Genomic DNA, 2,260 nt, shown 5'->3' on the forward strand with positions numbered 1-2,260 from the left:
ATCCTTCACATAACTCAAAAGAATCAATTTTTGGTAATCCAAGAACCATACATTTTTGACCCAACAATTTTAGCCCCTTAAAATTAAGATGTCCATACTGCAAGTGCCACAATTTGGAGTTATTTTGTTCACCAACAACAAGAGCAAAATTCTCCACATTTAAGGCTTCAAATGGAAACATTCTATTTTTGGTCATGTGAACATTAACCATTGTTTGTCCTGATTGTTTATCTTTAATAATACATGATCCATCATCAAATAAAATTCAATATCCACTAGCCATTAATTGCCCAACACTTAATAAATTATGTGCCATACTAGGAACAAATTGAACGTTATGAAGTTTTACTTTACCATGGTTAGTTTTGATTGCTACTGTGCCACTTCCTTGAACCTGAATTTCTTTATTATCACCAAGCTTGACATTCATTTTTTGAGTCTCATCAAGCTCTTTAAATAACGCCTTCATCCTTGACATATGATTGGAGCAGCCACTGTCTACAAACCATATATCACCTGGAACTTCATTAGTGTCATAATGGGCCACGAATAACTTACTTTCTTTCTCAATTTCTTTTGCATAATTCACTTGTTTCTCCTTGTACCTACAATATGCTTTTACATGCCCGAACTTCTTGCAATGATGACATTGGATGCCACTTTTGTAGCCACTTTGCTCATTGGTGAAGTGCCTTTGTTCAAAACCTCTGCCTCTACCTCGACCACGACTTCTTCCATGAAATACACCTCTGCCACGTCCTCTTCTGGCTATTTTATCAAACTCTCTGGAATTGAATGCCTCACCCATCACTTGAAATGCCTTCTCTTCATGTTTTTCAGCTGACCTATTTAGCCTTCCCTCATGAGCTTGCAAAGAACCCATCAATTCATCAAATGAAAAGTTTGACGTCTTTGGACTCTTCAATTGCAACTATAACATGATCAAACTTAGGGCTTAAACTCCTTAACACTTTTTCAACTACAGTTTGATCAGTTATTTTGTCTCCATATGACCTCATTTTACATATAATTGCCACCGCTCTAGACAAAAAATCCTGCACTGATTCATTGCCTTTCATGAGCAAAGTTTCAAACTTATGCCAAAGAGTTTGGAGTTTCACGGCTATTACTTTTGATGACCCTTGAAACTCAGTTTGCAAAACTGTCCATGCTTCCTTTGAAGTGTTAGCTGCTCCAATTCTTGAGAAAACAGTATCATGAAACTGCTTGTTGGATGAAGAACAATGCCTTTGAGTTCCTCTCTCTCTCTCTCTCTTTTTTTCCCCTCAATCGATTTTCTTCATCTAGGTCTGTAAACTCATTTCTACCAAGTCCCATAGGTCTTGAGACATAAATAGTGTCTTCATTTTAATACTCCAGAATTCATAACTCTCTCCTTTAAAAATAGGCATGGCAGGTTGTGAGATGCTCAGTGAATTTCCATTTGAAGCCATGGTGTTTCTCTATTTCTCTCAAGTGTTTTACCCACTAATATCAATTGAATCTGAATCGAGGCTCTAATACCACAAATGTTAGGAATTTAGAGTAGTAGAGTGTTGAGAGAAAGTTGCAGAGAAAAAATAACACTTAGAAATGCAGAATATGCAAGTAATCTGCTGCACATTTTATTTCAGAACTGAAGGGGCCTATATATAGGCCTACAAGCAACTGAAAAACTAAAAAATCTCAACTAATATCAAATATTATTGCCACTACATTCAGATTTATTTGCTGACCAGAAAAATAGTAACTTAAAGAGAAAGAATTCTGTTGGAATAAATATTAAAGACTAAGTCAAATTTGGATAATTTTGAATCAACTTTCAACACTTGTTTGATTCTCATTATTTTCAAAATTCGTTTTCCTCTTTTCTTTTTAATTACTCATTTTTCAATAAAATAATATTACATAGAAATTCAAAATATTTCTTTATTTTTTAATTAAAGTGTTTGAGTCCATTCAAACAACCTAAAAATCCTCTTCACGAAGAGTAATGTTTGCTCAACCACCCTTCTAAATGAACAAAGACATCCGTTAAGTCGGTCACAATCGATCACATGCTAGAAACTGACGTCATTTGCAAATCACAGATTGATCACAGACAAACGGTTAATCACAGTTGGAAAAACTCAAGGAAAAATCAAATTATTACATTCAGCTAGCATAATTCTAATACTATATTGGTCTTGGAGACTGGAGTGATAAGCACTTTAAACCAAAATTTCGTTCTATTCTTTTAAGCTCTGTAACGTAAGCGCAT

The sequence above is a fragment of the Olea europaea genome, unplaced genomic scaffold (assembly GCF_002742605.1).
Source record: "Olea europaea var. sylvestris unplaced genomic scaffold, O_europaea_v1 scaffold542, whole genome shotgun sequence".
Lineage (NCBI taxonomy): Eukaryota > Viridiplantae > Streptophyta > Magnoliopsida > Lamiales > Oleaceae > Olea > Olea europaea.